This window comes from Haliotis rubra, unplaced genomic scaffold (assembly GCF_003918875.1).
Source record: "Haliotis rubra isolate DU_JTF1 unplaced genomic scaffold, ASM391887v1 Scf426, whole genome shotgun sequence".
NCBI classification, from domain to species: domain Eukaryota; kingdom Metazoa; phylum Mollusca; class Gastropoda; order Lepetellida; family Haliotidae; genus Haliotis; species Haliotis rubra.
In genome coordinates, this window is record NW_025767109.1 from 688,015 (window position 1) to 714,565 (window position 26,551).

Genomic DNA, 26,551 nt, shown 5'->3' on the forward strand with positions numbered 1-26,551 from the left:
GCACATAAATACGGCACATTTTGTTTTACACATTGTATTTTCAACTCCCTGGGGATCATACAACTCTTGCAGCCATCTGTGGCTTTCCCATCCTTACGAGGTACCCATTCACAGCTCGGTGGACTAGGACACATAGTCACAGTACTTTGTCCAAGTTTACTGCACGTTGCTGTACCCGCAACTAGGTGTTTGCACGTATGCACGTGGCCACCATCATGTACCAACGGATTCGTGGGTTCTTTTAAGTGCACAGGGTTGCGTACTGTACACTAGGGTTGTGACAACACTGAAAGAGTCTGCACACAAAGTTGACTCCTAGGTGTTTTACACCCAGCCACAGGTGGGCTCGCTGGATCACTGGCCTGGTGCCTTAGCCAGCTCGCTCACGTGACATCTGATGTCACCGCAATTGAAGAAGACAAAATCTGTTTCATCAGCTGGCAAGATGGTGATTTAAGTTTTCAGGGATTCCAGAGCACTGCAGTCCCTAAAAGTTACAGTATAAGGGCGAAACGACGTTGTTGACTGACTGAAGGTGTTTTGCTCCGCCAGATCTGTTGCCGTCATAGGTCCAGTACATGACTGTGACTTTGTCCTCATTGAAAATGTTTAGTTTTCACCAGATTTGGCATGTGAAATATCAAGTTCTTATTGTAACAAGAAACATTTAAGATTACCTTAACAAAGGTACATGCAAAGAATGAATATCACACCAACATTGTAACATATGTAATATGACATTTCTCGAGAGTGTTGTTTTTTATTGTATAATCGCACCATTCAGTGGCGTCGAGTGTTCAATGCTCTGAAACTTTGCAGAGCTTTGCTGTATAGTGATACACGTATCCTATAATCGTGGGTTCGAATCCAACATTCATCTCGAATGATGATCACTGGTCTGTGAACACCATGACTATTAGTTTGAAGCACAATGGTTTAGGTCTACAACCAGCCTCACTTTGGATGTTCCTCCAACATTAATTGGAGTAAGTGAGTGTATTTTAAAGCCGCTTTCAGCAAAAGGCCATCAATATCACATGAGGACACTAAAAATAGGCTCCAATTGTACCGATGTCGGGAGTTGAATCCGGGTTTCGGCCATTAGAGTACCCTACCGCCTTAACATTAATTTGACATGCTGTGATAAAACTAAAGAACATCAAACCGAATTTACCATAATTCGACGCACTCCCAGTCGGACGATGAGGCATGCCTTTAAAAGAGCAGGATAACCCCTTTTAAGAAGGAATGACCTCTGCCACGCCAGAATACTTGCACTGAGTCTTCACATCTAAGACAGTTCTTGGCATGAAACGTCAAAAGAATCGTGAAGACTTGCGTGATTCCGGTGAATTTTAAAAGCGAGAGACTCCAACGTGGTAAATTAAAGATTACCCAGCCCGAAATAATCAGCGCTAATCATTGGAAGTTAATTGACTGTGATCGGAATTGGGTGGAAAGACACACGCGAACTTTACCATGGAATAGGGTTCCTGGCGTCGAAGAATTAAACCATCATGGCACCTGGGGCCGACATTGCGGTTCATTTGCCATTCATTGAAGAAAATGCTAGGAAAAGACATTTGAAAAAATATGCACAGACAATCAAATATTTGACCCAAGAAAATTTCCCGGCGGTAACACACTCAAGAATCAGATTAAAGCAGAAACGAAAATTTCAGACAAAAAAAAATTAAAATAGCATCTGATGCTGTTAATGTACTATTATCAGCACAGTTCACAACTGATTTGATAAACACTATCGTTTTATGAATGACATTTTTTTGGGCTAAAATGATTTGGTATTAATGGAATGTACAAATGTCTTCGAATTGATCTCTGAAATACATTTCAGACAATTTTTTACTGTCAAGAATGTTTGGTAGTTTATAAAATAAAAACACTTAAAGATGCCATTAAACAGATGTTATGAATTAAAGGTCTACAAAACGTTTTAATCAGGAGGTAAAATTATTTTTTTCGTAAAATTGTGATCGTATTTTTAGTAACTGTTGTCATAATCTATAAATTTCTTCGTAAAAGTCTACTCTACCCTGAACAGTTCAGAGACCGTATACCTAACAGCACTGCAATCTCCACACAGCGGCTGCTGTTTGACACTGCTTATATCACGTTCAGACCCTTTCGTGCGTAAACACTCTAATGGCAAACGGAATATATAGCCTGTTGTGACCGCAGATTTCAAGAAGTAAAAAACAAAAGCATAATAGAACTGCCATTCTGAAGTAACGTTTGATCAATCTTGTGTTACGTCACGATCACATGATGTATGAGCCCTTCCTCTTGCAATGCATCATGGGAATGTAGTTCCGGACCCAAGATGGAAGCGTGTGCTAGGCTGCTTTTCTGAAGTTCATTTGTTGGAGAAAACTCATTACTCTAAGACCGGGTTACTCGTAAAGGCGTTGGACCCAGCAAGTGGTAACAGAGCTGTTCCTTGATGTGGAGGGACATGACAGGCAATGATCAAGCAGGGTCGTAATCCTACACCGTACTTGCACTATCTTTGCGTTTCTCCGAGTTCCTGGGAGGCTGATGGCGAAATGGCCGTTGACACTGTACCTGAAGTTGAATGTCAATATTTGGAGACGGGAAACAGAAACCGATATCCAAAATGAATACATTAACCTATATCATTCAAAGGCCTAAGAACAATGTTAATCCACATTATCCAAAGGCCTAAAACAATCTTAAACTAAATTGCTTGAAGGCCTTAATCTATATCACTGAAAGGCCTAACAAAAACGATACACAAGAAATATGTTAATCCATATTTTTCAGAGACTTAAAGAGATATTAATCTATATCAGTGAAAGGTCTAACAGTGATATTAATCTATATCATTCAAAGGCCAAACAACAATGTTAATCCATATTTTTCAGAGACCTAGGACCCGTGAAGATCCGGGATAGAATAGGTCTTCAGCAACCCATGTGCTTGCCATAAAAGGCGACTATGCTTGTCGTAAGAGGCGACTAACGGGATCGGGTGGTCAGTTTCGCTGACTTGGTTGACACATGTCATCGGTTCCCAATTGCGCAGATCGATGCTCATGCTGTTGATCACTGGATTGTCTGGTCCAGACTGGATTATTTACAGACTGCCGCCATATAGCTGGGATGTTGCGGAGTGCGGCGTAAAACTAAACTCACTCACTCACTCACTCAGAGACCTAGAACGATATTATTCTGAACTATCTAAGGTCATAACAAAGATATTAATCTAAGTCAGTCAAAGGCCGAATAACAATCAAATCAATATCATTAAAAGGTCTAAAAAGATTCAAGGTCCTAACAAATACATTAACTGTATTATTCGAAGGCCTAACACATATATTAATCTATATTTTTCAAACATCTAAAAAGACATTAATATGCATTATTCAAAGGCCTAACAAAGGTATTTGCCTATAATCTTCAAAGGCCTAACAAAAATAAAAATCTACATCCTTGAAGGCTTAAATATATTTAGTAATCTATATTATTCCAAGATTTGTATACCACCCACAACAGATACCTGTAACAAAATGAAAAAGATCACTTTCTTCCTTTGTTATAGAACACTGTTGCCAGGTGTAACAGATCAATGTAACATAGCATCAACGACATGTTATAGCATATCACTGTAACCTGGTGTAACATATATTGTAACTTTCTATAATACATCACTGCAACTTGGTGTAAGACACATTGTAACATGGTATAATAGACCACTGTAACCTCGTGTAAGAGACATTGTAACCTGGTGTAAGAGACATTGTAACTTGGTATAATAGACCACTGTAACTTGGTATAATACCCTGGCGCTCGGCATTAATGGGTACAACAAGGACTGGTCGGCTCGGAGTCAGTATAAATTGCCTGAGTGGGGTATTCATGCTTCACTGTCGTCATATGAGCGAAATATTCTCAAGTACGACGTTAAACCCAATTTCACCTCACCTCACCTCACCGTAACTGTTGTTCATAATCTATAAATTTCTTCGTCAAAGTCTACTCTACCCTGAACTGTTCAGAGAGCGTATACGTAACAGCACTGCAATCTCCATACAGCGGCTGCTGATTGACACATAACATTGATAAAAATGTTGTACAAGTTCTCTAACCACTCGGTATCATCGCAAAAACAACATTTCCTTACTGGAAAACCCGAATATTTGACCCAACTGAGCTAACATACTACAAAGAAACAACATAACCAAAGTACAACTGCCAAACATTCCTGCGACCTCATTTCACCGTTCCTGTTGAGGAAGGAAGACATATTGTACGAAACTGCAAAATCCGAATATTTGACCCAACGGAACTAACAAACTACAAAGAAACAACGTAACCAAAATACATCGGTAAAACTAACTGCAAACCTACTGTTGAGGGAAGAAACAACGAAACCAAAATGACCCAATCGGTAAAAAATTCTGCTACTACCGCATTAAACCTCCTGTTGAGGGAGGAAGACATATTGTACGAAACTGCAAAACCCGAATATTTGACCCAACGGAACTAACAAACTACAAAGAAACAACGTAACCAAAATACATCGGTAAAACTTCTGCTACCCCATTAAACCTCCTGTTGAGGGAGGAAGACATATTGTACGAAACTGCAAAACCCGAATATTTGACCCAACGGAACTAACAAACTACAAAGAAACAACGTAACCAAAATACATCGGTAAAACTTCTGCTACCCCATTAAACCTTCATGTTCAGTAAGGAAGCCATGTTGTACGAAACTGCAGAATCCGAATATTTGACCCAACGCAACGCAACCAAAATACATCGGTAAAACTTCTGCTACCGCATTAAACCTTCCTGTTGAGCCATGTTGTACGAAACTCCGGAAGCCGAATATTTGACCCAACGCAGCTAACACACTACAAAGAAACAATGTAACCCAAATACATCGGCCAAAACATCCAACGACCTGAGTAACCCTTCCTGTTCCTACAGAATATGAAAGTAATATCCATAGTTCCAAATCAAAATAATATCCTAATAAAAACATATTCGGGATGTTTCAATCCATATTTGGAAGCTCACGATGATAGCACCGATTTATACGAGGGGTGTTCAACGTTTCTGGGAACTTTAATCTCGGCGTGGTGTTGGCTTAGCACCGCAGTAAAATGCACCACGCTAGGGCAATATCACAACTAATCTGGTTTTATTCATCATCCACGCAAGGCGGCGTTTGTTCAAACATACTGCGGCTGAAAGCCTTTTATCCCAAGTGTACATTTGCACGAACAATACATTCTACAGTCCAACATTTCCCAACCGGAGCTATCAGGATGGGGGACAAAGTTTGTGATGTTGATGATAAAACCGCTACCCAGGGGATGTATTAATCAGCGCATATCACAAAAAGAAAGATTTATGTTAGCAGTAACCGTTCCTGTATATCTAACTGTGGTCAAACAGCACTACAACGTTCACCAGAGTCCTCTGATTAAAAGTATCGATCTGTGATTTGATGTAATTTTCCTATTAGTAGAGCCTTCCCCGTTTTACGCTCTTTTCCCCGTACAGGTAAATTACCTGAAGAGCGTGACGTTGACGGTTGTTAGCAGATCATTGGGTCGCGGAACCGGCACTGCAGTCTTGGTTTTGATGTAGCATCGATCGAATATATTTTGTTGGTTGACCGTACAACCATCACAGAATGTTGAAAGGACACGCCCTGTGATGTTTAGTGCATTGCGTTCTGTGACAGTGTTAATTGTGGGATATAAGAAGAACGGTATTAGCTTTTGTGGTGACTGTGACTGTAACGTTGTGGTGGTGTGCATCAATAACAGCGGGGAGCACAAGTTAAATTAACGTGCAACTGTATGAGCTACTTCCTAGTACAGTACAATTGTAGTTGTCGTACCAGCAGCAGGCGTGGGTGTCAAACAGGTGTAGCAATTAGGACGTTAGCAACGCCGTAGCAACAGCACGCGTAGTGATTTTAGATGTAACAATGTTTTTTATTGAAAGTAGTAAAAGGAGAAGTAGTGCCAGTGGTCAACTGACCCACTCACCCCCCAAAGTGGACTGAAACCCTTTCATCACACTCTACAGTCCCACAATCCACTGACCTTCCCTATCACATCCTACCACAGTCAGGTGACCTCCACCTTATCACATCCCACTACACAGTTAGTTGAGCCCGATCGATGAAATCCTGCTACAGTCAGTTGACCCCCACTCTATCACATCCTACCACAGTCAGTTGACCCCACCCTATCACATCCTACCACAGTCAGTTGACCATCATCCAATGAAATCCTACCACAATCAGTTGACCATCATCCAATGAAATCCTGCTACAGTCAGTTGACCCTCACCCTATTACATCGTATTACAGCGTATCACAGTCAGTTGAAAACTACCCTATGACATCGAACCACAGTCAGTTGAAAACTATTCCTATTACAGCGTATCACCATCAGTTGAAAACTACCCTATGACATAGTATCGCCATCAGTTGAAAACTACCCAATTACATCGTATCACAATCAGTTGAAAACTACCCTATGACATCGTATCGCCATCAGTTGAAAACTACCCTTTGACATCGTATCACAATCATTTGAAAACTACCCTATTACATAGTATCACAATCAGTTGAAAACTACTCCTATTACATCGTATCACCATTAGTTGAAAACTACCCTATTACATCGTATCGCCATCAGTTGAAAACTACCCTATTACATCGTATCACAATCAGTTGAAAACTACCCTATTACATCGTATCACAATCAGTTGAAAACTACCCTATTACATCGTATCACCATTAGTTGAAAACTACCCTATTACATCGTATCGCCATCAGTTGAAAACTACCCTATTACATCGTATCACAATCAGTTGAAAACTACCCTATTACATGGTATCACAATCAGTTGAAAACTACCCTATTACATCGTATCACAATCAGTTGAAAACTACCCTATGACATAGTATCGCCATCAGTTGAAAACTACCCTATTACATCGTATCGCCATCCGTTGAAAACTACCCTATTACATCGTATCACAATCAGTTGAAAACTACTCTATTATATCGTATCACAATCAGTTGAAAACTACCCTATTACATCGTATCACAATCAGTTGTAAACTACCCTATTACATCGTACCACAATCAGTTGAAAAATACCCTATTACATCGTACCACAGTCAGTTGAAAACTACCCTATTACATCCCACCACAGTCAGTTGACACCGACCCTATCACGTCCTACAAGTCAGTTGACACCGACCCTATCACATCCAACCGCCCAGTAAATTGCTACCGAGTCTATCACATGGCGCCTTTCCTCAACAGGAAAGTTTAATGAAGTCGCAGGATGTTTGGGGCGATGTATTTTGGTTACGTTGTTTCTTTGTAGTTTGTTAGCTCAGTTGGGTAAAGCAATAGGGTTCTGCAGTTTCGTGCATACGGTCAGCTGCTCCATACCGTATCACATCCTACCACATATCCTCGAATATAAAATCCACACTAAAATCGAATGCATATATAACAGAATTCAAGGTCGGCAATGTTTATTTAGCTGATGGCTTTACATCCTCCGTGATTAATGTCCGTATACAACCTTATACCACGTGCCGCTGTGTGGTGGAATCGACCACACCTAGTCATGCTTGTCAGTTAGTGCTGGCGTATAGATTACGGTAGTTATCGATGCTTGTTGTGTTCGCCTCTGTGGTTTTCTAACAGAATAAGTCGGGTTTGTTTTGTGACAAGCCACTCTGTTACTTATTAACGGTGTATAGATCTACACTAATTAACATCTATATAAAAGTTCATGCATGTCGCAGAGATGTTCGCTTATAAATGATGAAGAAGGCTACCTGAAGTGGATTCGTGAAGGTCCGGGTTACAATTAGTCTTACCCATGCATGTCGTAAGAGGCGACTAACGGGACCGAGTGGTCAGGCTCGCTGACTTGGTTTGATGCTTGCCATCGTATCCCAGTTGCGTAGGTCGATGCTGTTGATCACTGGATTGTCTGGTCCAGACTCAATCATTTACAGATCACCGCCATACAGCTGGAATATTGCTGAGATCGGCGTAAAACTAATAACCAAGGTATCGACGCCCAATGGTACATGTGTTAGGCCTTCCAATCATCACTTGCACAAAGGTATCGACGATGATGGTGTCCTATCCTAAAACTACTGGTCAACCTCTACTGGTTGTTATATATCTACAAAGTGTACATCAAATTTTACACAATGGTATTTAAAAACCAGACTATTTTCGTTTGAGCAGGTGTTCCAAGATATGAACCTGTAAACGCCAAAACGTAGACATTCACTTCATTGAGCAGGATATTATTGCACAGAATTAGGGGTGGGGGTGGAGTGTATATGCATGTGCGTGTGCGTGTGCGTGTGCGTGTGCGTGTGCGTGTGCGTGTGGGTGTATGATGTTGGGGACGGCGATGGCCAGGGGATTGTTAATACTTCAATCATACTGCCATATTTGTCTTCAATACCACTCAGAATTTTTAAACGACATATCTTTCAAAAATAACTCTATCAATGACGATCGTTCATATACATGTTCACCGCATGTGACGGTAGGTGGTCCCATAATAAGATAATGAAGGTATCGACCAAATAAATATTTTTTTTGCCTGTAATTAGATCCATCCATGTGAACCGCCATTATGGAGGATTCCCACACATGAACTGGGCGTGTCTATAGATTATCACTAAGTCCATTCGGCATGCTATAACTACTACAACCTCCCCCCACCCTCCCTCTCCCCATCACTGGCATCGAGCATGATCAGTCACAATAAACAGATTTAATCTTCTTTCAACAGGTCTATTTTGGGGCTGGTTATTCTCTCGCATCACGACACTTGTTTTCAGGATCAAAGCTAAGTCTTAATGCTATCTTCGAATAAAAACTTACATGAAGAATAGATTCGTTTTAAGACGTATTTTCTACACCTACACCAAAGCTAGTTCTAAATTCATCTACAGCTAGGGTAGAATATATAAGATATATAAAGCTTCGATTTTAAAACCGCAATTCTATACCAACACCAAAGCTGTTCAAGATCATTCAACGGCTATAAACGAAGTTATCGAATAAATACGTTCAGCTTCGTTTTTAAGACATTTCTACTATTTTTTAAAATAAAATAAGCCTCATTAATATGTACTGAATGTACACACTTCATGATTGTAAAGGGAAGAGTATATACAATGGCCGACTCTCTTACAGACTGGAAGACGTTGAGTGGCGCCAGATTCCTGACGTACACGTAACGTATTATGTTGCGGTCGAAGATCACATTCACATCGGACGAAGACTCTACTTGAAACAGATTCGCTACATCAAGTTTCACATTGCTCATAAACGCTTGCCAAGTCAATGGTAGGATAAGCCCACGCTATATATCACATTTCAAAATCTAAAATAAAAACCTTTTCGTTGTCATAAAAACATTCATCTTAGTGGAGGGAGTCTGAAAAAATATGGTAAGGCAATAAACTGGAATTTAATTACCTCAATGTCGGACACAGGGATCAAATGGTCAGTAAATATAATACAGTCGAAACCCAATGTCTCGAACTCGGTTGAGACGAATTGTCGGTTGTGTCGAATTCATCTCTGTCCCTACCGATTTCCTTATATTTATCATTATTTCTATACTGACGGATGTGTCGAACACTCGGATAAGCAGAACTGTTCCCTTGGCCCCGACGAGTTTGGCACAACGGGGTTGACTGTACGTCGGTGCAAAAGGATGCCCAGTCTTGACAATCCTCAGAAAGAAATTCCGTTTTGTGTAAAGGAGAAAATTGCTGTGAAAAGTTTATGAAATTGATCACTGGGAATACATGATGACACCCGGTGTTCACAAGAAGGGTAAGTATGTCCTGTCACCGGTTGCAACCGCAATTCACAAAACGTGCCATTAAATGGATGTATTTATTCCCTGACGCCACAGTTGTGTTGATTAATGACCATGGCAGTATTCCAGAACGGAGTGGAATCGTAGATCACAGAAACACGGTTGTTGCAGATCAGTAGAACAGAGGCAAATTGGAGGTCAGCAAACATAGCAATTTGTAGATCATCGAGGAAGGGCAGTATCGAAGAAAACGTATCAATGTTGAAGATCAGTAGAACGTAGTAGGATTGTAGATCAGCATAACGAAGGAGAACTGAAGATCGGCAGACTGGAGCCTTAGTGTAGATCAGCATAACGGAGCAGTACTGACGATCAGCAGACTGGAGACTTAGTGTAGATCAGCATAACGGAACAGAACTGAAGATCGGCAAACTGGAGCCTTGGTGTAGATCAGCATAACGGAGGAGTGCTGAAGATTAGCAGACTTGAGCCTTAGTGTAGATCAGCATAACGGAGCAGTACTGAAGATCAGCAGACTGGAGCCTTAGTGTAGATCAGCATAACGGAACAGTACTGAAGATCGACAGACTGGAGCTGTAGTGTAGATCAGCATAACGGAGCAGTACTGAAGATCAGCAGACTGGAGCCTTAGTGTAGATCAGCATAACGGAACAGTACTGAAGATCGGCAGACTGGAGCCTTAGTGTAGATCAGCATAACGGAGCAGTACTGAAGATCGGCAGACTGGAGCCTTAGTGTAGATTAGCACAACATAGGAGTACTGAAGATCAGCAGACTGGAGCTTTAGTGTAGATCAGCATAACAGAGGAGTACTGAAGATCGGCAGACTGGAGCTTTAGTGTCGATCAGCATAACGGAGGAGTACTGAAGATAGGCAGACTGGAGCCTTAGTGTAGATCAGCATAATGGAGCAGTACTGAAGATCAGCAGTGTAGAGGCGTAATGAAGATCACTATAGGAAACAGTACAGAAGATCAATACATAAGAGACTGAAAACAGTCATAATTCTGCTGACGTAAGGTCTAAAATGCAACTATGCAACCTTATCAAATCTTCACCGAATAGACATCATTTGTTGTAAACTTGTAATGCAGATGGTTACAATAAAAAAAATTCCATAGAATCATTACAACAAACAAGGATTTATTTAACTATAAATTGATCCAATCTGTTTCTTGTACATCTTGTAATTGAATCAGTTATTCATATATTTTGTGAGTGTGTTCATGTGAAAACGCTGTGGCAGCAACTTATAGCCTGGATTAAAGAAGATACAGGCACAAGATTAAGCCTGGATGCAAAACATATCATCTTTGGATATAAAGAAATACGAAATAGTGTATTAAACCTGATTATCATCGCAACAGCATAGTACAAACATGTACAGTGCAACCAGAAATCATTGAGAATTTAAAGATCGTAATTTAAAAGAAAACAAAATTCACTCATTACTCACGTATTAAATGTGAATATTAGCAGAACATAACGCCAGACTCAAAGACAGGTGAACAGTTAGTATTTTGTCAAGTCACCATGGGCAGCAATGCAGGCTTTAAAGATTGTATTTTTTAATATTTTTTTCACTCATTACTCACGTACTAAATATGAATATTAGCAGAACATAACTCCAGATGGTGAACAGTTGAAGTATTTTGTCAAGTCACCATGGGCAGCAATGCAGGCTTCAATGCGGCGGGGCATACTACAGATCAAAGAAGTTAGAAAGTCGTGGTCCATGCTGTCCCAACATCGGACCACCTCTTCTTTCATTTCAGCAATATTTGTCAGATTTTTCTTATTGACACTTTCCTTCATAAGTCCCCAAACAGTTTCTATTGGATTTAGGTCAGGGCTATAGCTTGGCCAATCTAATAATGTCATATTTTGTTTCCGAAACCAGGCCTGTGAATGCTTTGAACGATGTTTTGGGTCGCTGTCCTGCTGGAAAATGAAACAATTTCCATAGAACACGTGAGCAGATGGAAGTAAATATCCCTCGAGAATATCTGTGTACCGCTCCCTGTTCATATTCCCTTCAAATACACAGAGGGGCATGGCCCCTAACACAGATATGCCACCCCACACGTTAAATTGCCGACTGTACTTTGGGCGCTGATACAAAGGTTTTTCAGTTGGTTTGGTCCAGGATTTCAGTGTATTAGGAAACAGCCACACAGAACTTTCATCTGAGAAAATCACATTGTCCCTGTTAAAATTTCTATGCTGTTAGCACCAGTTCAACCTTCGCTCCTTTTGTTCAAGTTTCATGATCGGTGATGGAATTCCTCGACTTTTCTGCCAACCCATTGCATGCAGCTCAGTTCTAATTGTCTTCTTACAGACAGCCACAGTTCCTCTATCAATCATATCCAGCCTTAAGTTTTCTAAACTCCTTCGTTTGTTTTTAGAAACAAGAATGCCAAGCCGCCTCCTGTCACATACAGTCAATTTTCTGGGCCTACCTGCGCCTCCCTGGTGCTCAATGCCATATCCATTTGCTATACTTTTTCAAAACACGACAAACAGTGGACAAAGGGATGCCTGTTCTACTTGAAATCACTTCGGCTGATCTGATGTCCTTGTTATAATCCTCTGAAATCAACTTCCTCTTCTCTAAATCATCCATACAGAGGATCACTGAAAATGTCGTCTGCTAGCAAGTAAACAAAGGGGGGTAACTCTTCACAAACTAATGACAAAGGATTAACGGAGTTGTCTCTCTTGAATGAAACCAAGCACTTGATAGCTGGTCAAGGTTGTTTATGCTAGAAATCGAATTAAACATATTCCTAAAATTCTCAATAATTCCTGGTCATACTATATATGCAAAGAGATTTTCTAATTCGCATTCACAGTTTGTTGAAGTAAAAAATTACCTACATACCCTGTAAGGAATCAACAAATTTACGGCCTTTTCGGACTACGGTAAATTTTTCACCTTTTGGTCATCTTGCCACAACCTCTTCACATAAATTACAATTATAATGCGTTCTTCTGGCCTTGTATCACCCAACAGATTATCTACAACCAATGTCCATATGTTGTACATTTACATGTACCACAAATGCAACAATTATATAACGTTTATGTATCTTTCATAAAGAAATAAAGTGATAAAGCCACTATCGTGTATACTTTCTTTTGTCCTTCAGTATACCTTAGGAATTTGGAGAACGGCTCAGTAACGTAGATTACAGCAGATTTCATCTGCTTTTCTTTGATGCGTCCCCACAGCAATGGCCGAGACAGGAAGGCTTTGGTTTGGTGATAGTAGGTCCGGCATATTGGCAGCACAGACCTGATTACTAATGAGGCCCAATTACGCTCATCAATACACTCGTTATTGATTCTGCGCAGAGAACAGACAGGGTTTGTGGACTAGACTATGTATTCTCAATATGAAAGTATAATGACGAGTCAGCTTTTAATCACAATAATCTATACACAGACGTTGGTCCATGATCGTTGATGAATATTACATGTCAATGTTGCAGCCTGCAATGATGTCTTGTTTTTCCAATCATGATGCCGTAACTAAGAAACTGGGCAAACTTTGCGAGGATGATTTTGGAAGATGAGAACACCATGTTATACACGACTGCTCAAATATTTCGTTGAGCAATCAAACCCGAACAAACACCCAATTTATTGTGAATTGAGATCGAGACGATTACATGATTCTTTCTGTAAACTATAACATCATTAAATTTTTAAATATAAAAAATGGTTCTTCTGAAGATCGATAGAGCCTTAGGCTTGTAGTGTGAAAGGAATCCTGATGAATTTATGGGCATTACCGTATAGCCTTTGTACCAGATAAAGCTGAGGAAAGTCTTGTTCCGTTACGTTGAAACTCTGTTAATCGGAGTAGATTTGGCCAAACAGTTTTTTCATGTAATGTTTGCCGCTACGTTGCCTTTCAATGGAATCTGTTAGGCTGGATAATCGAGTCTGGTAATTGTATGGCGTTGACGTTTTATGTTAATATTTACGAGGCGCACTTTGTCGATCAGAAATATAAGCTAAATCAATATTTTTATGTTCCCATTGGTCCATATTGAGAGAATGAGTGAGTTTAGTTTTACGCCGCTTTTAGCAATGATCCAACAATATAACGGCGGGGGACACAAGAAACTGGCTTCACACATTGTACCCACACGGATCATCGCACCCGGGTCTTCGGAGTGATGAGCGAACGCTTTAACCCACCGACCCGTGATGAATCGTGCTTTCTAAAACGTATTATTTATTTCTGAAAGGTTTTATGCTTGAGCTGCTTATAGAACGGCATTGGGACTGGAACCGCTAAATGCAACCATCTTAAGCCTAACGGCACCCGAACCGTCTTTAGATGGGATTGAAACGATGGATTCACCATTTTTATGTAACCATTTTTATGCCATGCGACAAATATGTGACAGTTGTGTCCATGACACAATAGTTCGTATAAAGTTTTCTAAACATTCTGTTCTGAAATGGACTTCGAAAGGTCGATCACAACAGGTCTATGCTGACATTAATAACGAATTTTGAAAAACGAATTTTGAAAATTGGATTGATTATGTTCTATTTGACTTTTATTGTCGACTATTTCAATGAGGAAATTACGGAACGTGTTCCTGAGGGTTCTATAAACGTTAAAGTTTGTATGTAAAAGACATGCCGCCGTTTAGTGTTGTCACCTTATCGTCACGTAGGTCCGGGTTACGGCCCTGGACGTCCGAGTCAACAAAATCATCATATTACAACCGTACCGTACTTTCTCTGTAAGACGTTAGGGAGTCTTTTACGCTAGAGGGGTCGAGTCGGTGTATATAAGGCACAGAACCGGAGGGGGCGTGGGGTAGCCTAGTGGTTAAAGCGTTTGCTCGTCACGCCGAAGACCCGGGTTCGATTCCCCACATGGGTACAATGTGTGAAGCCCATTTCTGGTGTCCCCCGCCGTGATATTGCTGGAATATTGCTAAAAGCGGCGTAAAACCATACTCACTCATTCATCCACAGAACCGGAGTGCATTAAAGATCCAGTGTCTAACTGAGGTTGATAGGTTGATAGTAGTCTGTCTCACAGTCCCTGAACCACATTATTTCCCCTACTGCCTAGCCCTCCCTGGAATGCTGAAGCCCTAAATGAAGCAAGTCTAGATTTCCCCAGGTTCAGGTTCTGAATTACCCATCTCCCTGGGGCTCCTTTTCAGTTTAAATGTGTTTATTTGTTACTATCAAAATTATATATTTTCAGGGACTGAGCGTTATTCTTGGGACATAGTTTTAATGGGTATTGGCAGCCATTTTTATGGATCGATTTGTAGACTGTCAATTCATACGTATAGTTGCGTTCACAATTACTGCATTTACATAGGGACGCGCATGCACGTGTGTGTTTGTATCTGCGTGTGTCTGTATATCTGTGCGTGTGCGTGTGAATGTGTGTTTGAGTCTGCGTATGGGTGTGTATTTGTGCATGGGAAGGTGTGTGGGGGTATGTGTGTTTGTATGTGTGCGTGCGTGGGCGAGTGTGTTTATTTGTATGCCTGTTTCGATACGCGAGCGTGTTTCAGTGCGTGTGTGTGTGTATGTGTTTATGCTATCCAACTCAGTATACATACTCCAATCCGACAAGACAAGTTTTCTAGAAACTTTTACATCACTGAAAAGTAATTGTTTTATTCCTTTAAGGCTGAGCGCCAGGTAGGTAAGGGACAAGTGCCGGAACATCATTTGTTATGACACAGACCTTCGTCTCTCCAGGCAGACGCCTTATCAGCTAGACAGCAATAGAGTATCCATGCTAATGTTGAGCAAAATTTGGTATATTTACTTAACAATTCTCAGGAACTGACGGTGTATATGTCCTTTAATCAAAGCATTCTCTGGAACTGACGTTGTATATTAACATGAACCAAACTTTTCTCTTGAACGGACGTTGTATATTTACTTGAACCAAAACATTTTTCTGGAAAAGACGTTTTGTATTTACTTGAACCAAACTATTCTCTGGCACTGACGTTGAGGATTTTCTTGAAACAAACTATTCTCTGGAACTATCGTTGTGTATTTCTTTAAACCAAATTATCCACTGGAACTATCGTAGATTTACGTGAACCAAACTATTCACTGGAACTATCGTTGTATATTTACTTGAACCAAACTATTCTCTGGAACTGACGGTGTATATTAACTTCAACCAAACTATTCTCTGGAACTGACGGTGTATATTAACTTGAACCAAACTATTCACTGGAACTATCGTTGTATATTTACTTGAACCAAACTATTCTGACAGTGTATATTTCCATCTTTTGGGTCGATGGTTCCTCTGGTCGGATGAGGCCCTCGAGTTTCATTAAGCCTTGATCACTTTCGTTGAGTTAACTTCAAACGATTATCTGAAGTTGACCTATTGTATTTAGTCAAAGCAGTTCAATTTATGGAACAGGCTGGGATTAAAATTTATTATTTATCGGAGTTGGCTTGTTTGATCACTTCTGTTTTTAGAACGCTTTATATTTTACAACCATTATTTTGAAGTATATAACCTGTTTTCATTTCTAATTAACCTTATAAATATTGGCGCGACAGTCGGAAGGTACGTATAATGGGAGCTCTGTGTCAGGTTGAGTCCCATCCTGGATTCGAACCTACAAGGCACCTCATCGTCAGTATACAAGGTATATATTCCGTATCAGAATTTGTACTTTAATGAGAAAATGTGGTCCCAAATATAGCTTATGTTACATTTGACCACTTTCCAAAGAAGGCATTATGTATTATTCGATCCCTATCGGGGCTGAATACGTCAAGTGTATTGATCTTTGAATCATAGCCTTTAAAGCTGCTTCTCCTACCCACCTGTCTGATCTCAAAGTAAACTAGTAAACATAATAAACCAAGATTGTGTTTTAATCCATTTTCACATGAGGTGTGCAGAAGGGATAATGTGACCTTCAACTCTTTCAAGGCCAGGTGTGTTGTAAGATAAGACCCAGTAATCACGTGGCTTCCGGCAAATCCCGGAAGTAATGGTACATTATAGCCTGTTTGAACAAAGCACTAATCGTCCCTACACACGTCGACTGCTTTTATTCGATGTGGAAATGTAAACGCAATATTGTTGTAAAAACGGTTATCAGTGACCAAGCGGTATAATCGATGGCGTGGTATCTGCGGCGAATAGCCATGGCGCATCATCAATCGTATCAGTGCCTAAGTAGCCATGGCACTGCATCGATGGTATCAGTGTCTATAAAGTATCCATGGCGACGTGTCAGAACTGTAGAATCCATGATATTGCATCCATCGTATCAGTACCTTAGTATCCATGGCGAAGTGAAGCCCATTTCTGGTGTACCCAACGGTGATATTACTGGAATATTGCTAAAAGCGGCGTAAAACCATACTTACTCACTCACTCACTAAATCGATCGTATCGGTGTCTTAGTATCTATGGCGAAGCATCAGTACTGTATTATCCATGACGCTAAATCGATCGTATCAGTGCCTAAATATTCATGGAGAAGTATTAGTACCGCATTATCCACGACATTGCATCGATCGTATCAGTGCCTAAGTATTCATGGTGAAGCATCAGTTCTGTATTATCCGCGACGCAAATCGATCGTATCAGTGCCTAAGTATTCATGGTGAAGTATCAGCACTGTATTATCCATGACGCAAATCGATCGTATCAGTGCCTAAGTATTCATGGTGAAGTATCAGTACTGTATTATCCATGACGCTAAATCGATCGTATCAGTGCCTAAGTATTCATGGTGAAGCATCAGTTCTGTATTATCCGCGACGCAAATCGATCGTATCAGTGCCTAAGTATTCATGGTGAAGTATCAGCACTATATTATCCACGACGCAAATCGATCGCATCAATGCGTAAATCCCCATCTCGTACGATCCATCATGTGTCCATACTTACTGGAGTATACATACTGAAAAATATGTTATCAGTGTATATTGTGACTATAAAATTTGTGATAGAGGTGCACGAAGAGATATCAAACCTGTAACAGACATGTAAAATCTCCTAAATATGCCTTACGACCCTGGCGCTGTATCCTTTGTCAGACATCTTCAGAGACCAATACCATCTGTGATCACCATTAGTTATAAGAAGCGGCCACGAAGCATGATTTACGTTGTCTTCGTGTAGACACACATCACGTCTCTCCGTTTTTAGGCCTTCATATAATGACAAAAAAACGAAAAGAACAGAAAAACCGAAAACATATCACACAAAAAAACATGTCTGGGAAACATTGTTAGATCCGCAGCAGAATTAGCCAGTGACAAGAATGATGACACCAATCGTCTTCGTGGTACAGCCTCATCAGACGTGTTGTGGTCTTAACGTCTTCCCTTTCCACTAATAGACTGACCAGTAGACACACTTTAGACAGCACATGTCATGGCGGTCTGTTGGCTCTACATGAGCATGAAGGGTCGGAAAGCTGATAAATGGATTTTGATGCGCAGATTAGCTTCCCATCGGTACGGTGTCTTGATCTGTCCAGGGTAATGCGGTTGAACCAATTAAACTGCCTACTTGCAATTGATTGGTCAACGTTTTCTGCGAAGGCTGCAACGAAGCATGATGTTTCTCCGTCTGATTTCAGAGACAGGCTTCGTCTTTGAAGAGCTGTTCATCCACAGGGTGTTCCAGACGAGTGGCTGGGAAGCTTGGCCTTCCACACATAACTGCAGTACAAGTCCGGTAACATTTGGAATGTCAGTACAGACCAACGTTTAGGAAACGTACCGATAATGTCTGGAAGCATGTATGTTTAAGTGCTAATGGATGTCAGGGCACATTCATCACCAGATCACGTGTGTTGTTATGGGTTCCATCATCAGGTCCCATTTGTTTTTCAGACACCATCATCACCCAGTCATGTGTGTCGTTCAGACACCTTCATCACCAGGTCATGTGTGCTGTCAGGGCACCTTCATCACCCAGTCACGTCTGTTGTTCAGACATCTTCATCACCAAGTCAAGCGTGTTGTTCAGACACCTTCATCACCAAGTCATGTGTGTTGTCAGGGCACCTTCATCACCAAGTCACGTGTGTTGTCAGGGCACCTTCTCCACTGAGTAACATGTGTTGTTAAGTCACTTGCACCTTCATCACCAGATCACGTCTGTTGTCATTCCACCTTCATAATCGAGTTACATATGTTGTTATGGTACCTTCATCACCAGGTAACAATTGTTGTCAAGACACCTTCATCACCAGATCACGTGTCTTTTTGGCTTGATCATTACGTTCCATTTGTTGTTAAGACACCTTCATCGCCGATGCCATATGTGTTGTTGTGGCACCTTCATCACCAGGTGACAAATGTTCTTATGAAACGTGCACCTTCATCACAAGATAATGTGTTGTCAGACCACCTTCATCCCCAAGTCAAACGTGTTGTCAGGCAACCTTCATCACCAGGTCACATGTGTTGCTCTGGCACGGGTTGTGTCACGGGTTGTTAGGGCACCTTCATCACCAAGTCACGTATATTGTCGGACACACATATGTCCAGGTCACGTGTATTGTCGGACACATGTATGTCAAGGTCACATATGATATCAGATACATTATGTCCAAATCACGTGTAATATCAGACATATGTGTGTCCAAATCACGTGTAATATTCGACACGTGTGTGTCCATATCACGTGTAATGTCAGACACATGTACGTCCAGGTCACGTGTAATGACAGTCACATGTATATCCAAATCACGTGTAATATTCGGCACATGTATGTTTAGGTCACGTGTAATGTCATGCAAATGTATGTCTAAATCAAGAATATATCCATTTCTGGTGTCCCCCGCCGTGATATTGCTGGAATATTGCTAAAAGCGGCGTAAAACCATATGCAGTCAGTCAGACAAGAATATATCAAGACCATCTTTATGAGAAAGAAACTATTCATGTTTACAACCCATAGTTTCAGGTTGGCTTTATACCTGCAACGCGGGTATCTTGACATTGTGTGTCTGTGCTAAAGGTGAGGTGAGGTGAAATTGGGTTTAACGTCGTACGTGAGAATGACGACGTGGATGCGTGTGTATGTGTATGTGTATGTGCAGCTGCTTGTACTAACCCAGACTTAAGCTGGTTTTATAGTGGTAGCCCACTGAGATACCATGCCGCAGTGAAGCATGAATACCCCACTCAGACACATTATACTGACTCCGAGCCGACCAGTCCTTGTTGTACCCATTAATGCCGAGCGCCAGGCAGACACCAACAAGTACCATATTTTAAAGTCTTTTGGTATGACGCGGTCGGGGATCGAACCGTGTCTGTGCTAAAAAGAAATGGTGAGGTTCTGGTACCGATGTAACACTCCGTGTCCACGATAACGACAACAAGCTACGTTGCCTCCAGAGATGTTGTGTTTCTTCTTGAAAAACTGAACATATAGTTCGCGTTACAATGTTGATTTTATGAGAACAGGCCAAAGCTCCAGGCCTCAGCAGATGAACGACGCCCATTTAATGTCGCTGGTTGTCATGTCCAGATTATATTTCTTGTCTTTATTCACGTTAGTTGCTATGGAGGAAGGTGAGTTTTCTGTCTCCATCCATAGCAACCATTACTGAGCTCATTTCTAGCAGACAAATATTTGCTCAAAACAGTTTTTTAAAGGCAACTATAGTGCCCTCTAGCATCCTGTTTGGGATTATATTTTGTAATAACATTGCCTCACTTACACACAAACGTATCACACAGAATACAGAATCATCGTGCAGCTTCATGACCTGAAACTGAAATGCCCATATTAGAAACAAATTTATGTGTTTATTTTTTCAAATATTACACAACCCTAAATGAAAACATAATTATTTAAAACTCATATCAAACGGGGAATCTGTACCTAATACTGACAGTTTTAAACATAAATCAGTTGTAGCACGTCAGCTCAAGCAGGAGCCTTGGTATTCAGCAGTCAATATAATGGTATTGACCACTCTCAGTGCCGCCAGACCGTTTCCAAAGAAACCCAAGACCAATATTGGAATAATACATCTCGGTAATGGACGATGGTTATTCTAGCATGTAAAACACTTTCAACATTTCCTATACGCGATGATTTAAAGCGAGAAGATACCAAAACGATCATGTTTGAGTCGATTATGAAGCACTCTCATAACTGTTGTTGTTCTTGAGCCAGATCGAGGAAAGTATTATGCAACATTCTCCTGTAGGAGTTATAAAAGCAACGGAAATACATACAATTGTGTCCTCTTTGGGCAATATTGACAAGGAATTGTTTGGTTCGGTTAAAAAGTCGAAATGGTAATATAATATTAACTTATTCATACCTGATGACCTGTCAGTCGAAAAGATATATTGATCATGCTATGTTTAGTCAACAGTGTTATCTGAAATCAATTGATTAGTTCTTTATGATGTATAATTTATTGAATGGTAACACTTCTGTGTTTATACATTATTAGATAGTGAGACTACTCGGCCTTCAAAATCAAATACCGTAATCAAATATTTCCCGCAGTTGTCCAAAGCGGGTGATTTCAGTGAATCTTTTCTCATAGCATATTTCAGTCATTGTAACCCATAAGGTTTTGAATTCGTGTGTATAAAATGTGGAATATATTGTATTAAATATATTCAGTAATATCACGAAATATAATGTTCAAGTGTGGGTCCTTTCAGAAACCAAAAGACAACTCAACCAATTCAGTCCAAATGTTTAAATTATCGATTCCAATATGATAAATGTCTTGTAATAAGAGCAAATGTTTATTGATTCATACTATAATCTTATTTCTCAAAGCAAATTGTATTCAAACACGCAACGCCAAGATATTAGTTACTAACATTTTCCTAACGACACCTGAAAAATAACGACAAGGTCACCTTATTTTGGTTACCAGATACCAAATAAGGAAATAATCAATAGATAAAAGAAGACATGACCATAACGCTCACAATACCTTTAACCTTAAATCTCCTTGCAACAAGAATTGCATACGTCGCGATCCAAACCTTTAACTGCTGACAATTAATCCTGGAGGAAGCTCACGCAGCCATGCGAAAAAGCGTTACCAGGTTGCCATTGGTAATTCAGCAATGTCATCGCTGAGGCAGAAGCGGGGAAATAGCACTGACAGAGGGCGACAATGGTTCCACGCTTGCGTTCCAATCACTTTGGCAAATCCTGGAAGGTTTGGCATTGTCGTGATTGTTCTCACTTGCTGGAAGACGTCAGCTAAATGCAGTCTGTTATCGGTATTATCAGGACACCATTATGACATGGGCGCGGGTTGCTGGTGGCGAGAAATGTGCAATTATATTACGGTGATTTAGTTATAGGGTCTGGTATCTTTATATATAGTCGACCTGCATGTGTTTTATCTCAATAAAACATTATGGCTCCAGACTTGGACTTTTTTAATAAAAGATAGATATTTTATATAATTACATTCATTGGGATCAGAATAACTGTCCATTACTGTCCAGATATGCATGTCCATTTCAACAATTAAATTGGGTTTTTTTCATCTGTATTAAGGAATTGTTTTATTGTTCATCTATTCTTTCTTCCATCACGTATTGCGATTATCATAATACTATGTTTATGTTAATTTTATATTCCAGAATTTTTCTTTCTGTTTTTCTACTTTTTTGGAGGGTGGGAGAGAGGTTGGTGTGGAGAGTGGGTGGGGGCAACTCTGCCAGTAGCGTTTGACAACCTTTCTAAATGAATCATGACAGATTTTATCTTCACACGAGCAATTTATGTAGCTATTTCCAACACCCACACCCACCAAACCAACACCCAGCCACACCCATCGTCAACACACCCTCACCCCCACACACACCACCACCACCCACACCCACACACTCACACCCACACACCATCACATGGACAAGGACATGGACACTTATTCCGAGAAAAAGAGTAACTAATAAAAAAAGCAAATTAAACTCGATATTTCCGCCACGTTTCATGATATCAACCCCTAACACCTACCGCTAGTTTATATAGTCTTACACCTTCCTGAAAGTCACGTTTTCCAACCAAGCTTACAATCATTATCCGCTAATTATCCGATAACCATCATCACAATCAGTTTCACAACAAAGAAGTGCACGATAACCTCGTACACACGTGCGGGTCATATCAATTATACATACAGCATCGTGCCTGTGGCAAGGAGGTAATTACCTAGTGTGCATTAACACTTAATCCTTATCTTGTTAATTACTCTGGCTATCTCTGCGTGACTGTCTGCAGGATTCGTGATCTCATAACTGATCGCTGATTCTTTAAAAGCATAGAGAATTTCGATGAGCTTGGTCATTGAAACTTCAAGATGAGGAAGAACCCTGTGTTGAGTTCACTCTGAATGACATCTTAGTCATAACTTAGTCATAACTTAGTGGTAACTTAGTGGTAACTTAGTCGTAACTTAGTCATAACTTAGTCATAACTTAGTCATAACTTAGTGGTAACTTAGTCATAACTTAGTGGTAACTTAGTCACAACTTAGTGGTAACTTAGTCATAACTTAGTCATAACAACTTTATGACTGCATACTGAACAGATGGTGGCGTGTCGTCTTGTGCATAGAGCTCAGGTCACAATTAGTTGAAGTTGAGCAAGATGTTAAGTAAAGCAACGTTGGGCGCGGAGAGTCCTTGGATGGGTGACCGTGTGTGACAGCTTGACTCCTGAGAGGCTCTAGGACTTCAGTCCTGCCCCACAACGAAGCAAACATGTCGCCTCACCTTAGGCAAGTGAGTTTGTTCACAATTGCCTCTGTTCACCTAGCAGAAAATGGGTACCGGTAAAATAAGTCGTGAGACAGGCAGCTTGGGTTATTCGGGGTAATAATGACCAGATTGTGCGCTTTGGGCAGGATATCTAGCCTGGAAAAGGCGCGTTATAAATATTCTCATTAAATACAATTAGGTATCATAAATAGTTTGGGACATGTTTTTGAAGTAAAAGACGGGGACACAGTTGATAAACATGTCTCCTAATATACATATGATCCCGAACTTAATTTATTCAGTATATAAATCATGATGGTCCACTAATTAGTGAGTACTGTTTGAAACGATATTTATCAGGGAGCAACACATCATTGACTTATTCGGAAGATCTCCGAAAGACGATTATTTTCAATAAAACCAGGATATTTTCTCAAAAAGTGAAATATTTTGTAAGGGCCAAAAGATTTCAATACCTTGAGTAAGGCGCTCAGATTCTGACAGTTATTCCCCGAGTCAAGCTTGGATCTGACAGCGCATCCTCGTTTTCAGTTCGACAGACCCACCTGAAGCTTTCATTTCAATATCCGCTCAGATAAAGCGACTTAACTCATACGTACGACATCGACGTACGACAATCGTAGATCTAAGATCGCGTTTTGGAACATTGTCTCAAATGTTTAAGCTTAAGGTTTAAAGTCTCCATTCAGTATTAGAGGCCTCATGGCCCAGATTACAAGCTGTGTTAAAATACAAATTTCTGTGTGGGATACTTACAAGTTATGTAGGAATAGTTATATTGTGCAAGAAATTATAATTCAGTTTATATAACACATGAAAAAATGTTAGTGCAAAATATTTACTAAGAGATTTCTTTTCAAATACAAAGCGAATCCTTTCAAATTATTAACCTTTGTTGAAGACACAAGTTGTTGCATTTTTATTCCGGGAAGGATAGTGATGAAAATATTTGGGAATGAATTTATTTATGCTAATATTATAGTAAGGACAACCCAAAATTAAATGAAATTCATCTTCGACAGCCATATTGTCACACTTATCACATATTTGGGCAGATCGGTCAACACTTTCGTTACTTTTCTTATAACGTTGGTTCTGAAGCTTGTGTATCTTGTGTAATGTAGTGTATTACAAAAGAAATACTGGAGCATGGTGCGAAATAGCCCCTGATCCGTTTGCCCGTGGCTATTAAAAATCCCGTCGGGGCAGTAAATCTCCACAGTCTTTGGCCCGACGATCTAGTGAATTTTCATGAGGTCATTTTGTAAATATATCACTCTCTCCGACTTGTTAATTTCTAAAAAAAATTAAATTCATGCAAGATTATGGCCGGATAAAAATGTTCATCATATTAGCAGCTTAATGATGAAACCCGTGTCATGCCGACAATATGTTATACTCATCTATTTTTTGTAACCTCCTGCCTAGCTTCAACATTCAAATTTCGGGCCAGTGAATTATTTTGTGGGCTAGTTACTTTCAGGCATAGCTTGTCCGACTGGCTAGCAAAATTTGGTTACTATTTCGCACTATGTACTAGAGTGGTGCTGTATTCTTTCCCTGAAGCCGTATAACAGAAATTCTGCTCCAAGTGCAGTAAAACACAACTTTCAATGACGTCATCGTCATCGACGTCAATGACGTCATCGTCCTACACTGATTAACACTTCCGGGAGCATGGATCCGGTAGATCCATCTTGGAGATCCAATTGACTCAAATCCAGCCCACGTACTTCTGACATACGGGGAGTCTACTGTTCTTTGTATCATTATGTACTCTCCCAGGATTCTGTCTTTTAACTGTCACATTGTGCGTTTCCTAATGAACCACAAAGTCTACTGTCAGTCGTTGCGTCAATTTCTAATTGGTATTGTGTTCCCAAGTTTTCCTTGTCTACCATTACGTGGTAGATATTACATAAGGCGAACACTGTCTTGTAGGGTTACTCATTACCACACTGTGTCATTAACCGAAAATAACTGGTTTAGTGCCTTTAACCATTGTGTTCAACCTTGTTTATTGTTGATCATGTTCCTTATAATGTTGACGCCATGAAAAGGCCACGACATACCAACTTCATTATCGATAATTAGACAGCATTCGATGCTCCGTGGTGCCTTTGATGCTGTCGGGCAGACAGGGGTTGTATCTTGTTACGATCGTTAGGGTTCTTGGGTGGCGTTTGTACTCTGTTGTATGTATATGTGTTGTATAATTTGTATAACTTGTAGAGTTTGTATAGTTTTTACTTGTGTGCCTCACTGAACAGTACAACTGAATGGTTGTGTCAAATAGAATATGACGGAAGGGGTCGTTGGAGCTTTGTATCCAGTATCAGCAACCCATGCTTGTAGTAAGAGGCGACTAACGGGATTGGATGGTCAGGCTCCCGACTTGGTTGACACATGTCATTGTATCCAAACTGCGTAGATCGATTCTCGTGCGTGATCATTGGATTGTCTGGTCCAGACTCAAGTATTTACAGACCGCCGCCTCATGGCTGGAATAACTGAGTGCGGCGTTAAACAACCAACAATCTGATTGTTTAATAAACGTTGTTTGAGACCTGCAAAGATTCAGGACTATTTAGCGCGTATGAATATTTTCCAGATAAGGACCACATTCTAAATTTGGAGTATAGCAACATGAGGTGTACTTAGTTTAATCAATGCTTGTTTCATAAACCTTCAAACCCGTGAAGATCCGGGTTAGAATTGGTCTTCGGCAACTCATGCTTGTCGTAAGAAGCGACTAACGGGATTGGGTGGTCAGCCTTGCTGACTTGGTTGACACATGTCGTCGAATCCCAACTGGACATGATGTCAATCACTGGATTGTCTGGTCCAGACTCGATTATTTACAGACCGCCGTC